Below are 434 nucleotides of genomic sequence, written 5' to 3'. Positions count from 1 at the left end.
GGTCGTAATGAAGAGAGTGTCGTACCTCAATCTCCAAAGAGTCTTGCGCTGTGTGACCGTCCAAATAAACAGACTACGCGAGATCACCGACAGCGCTAACAGCTGCAAAGACACGCTGATGGCGGAGCTCGATCGCCACGAGGATGATGCCTCCACAGACAACATATTGGACGATCTTCGGCTGGTTTTGGAAAAGAAAGGCCTATGGTCGCCGGCACTTTACCAGTTATTGGTGGAGCTACTTTCCCTGTATAACCATGAGCACCTCTCCTTCGTGTGGAGCACCACGGCTGCCCAGAATGGTCATGCTTAATGTTTTATTCTCTTAATAAAATTGTACAGCTACTGTTTCTTGCAATATACAATATATATATATATATATATATATATATATATATATATATATATATATATATATATATATATATTATAAC

Source organism: Cephus cinctus, unplaced genomic scaffold (assembly GCF_000341935.2).
Source record: "Cephus cinctus unplaced genomic scaffold, Ccin1 Ccin1_scaffold0984, whole genome shotgun sequence".
NCBI lineage: Eukaryota > Metazoa > Arthropoda > Insecta > Hymenoptera > Cephidae > Cephus > Cephus cinctus.
This window is presented reverse-complemented; position numbering follows the sequence as displayed.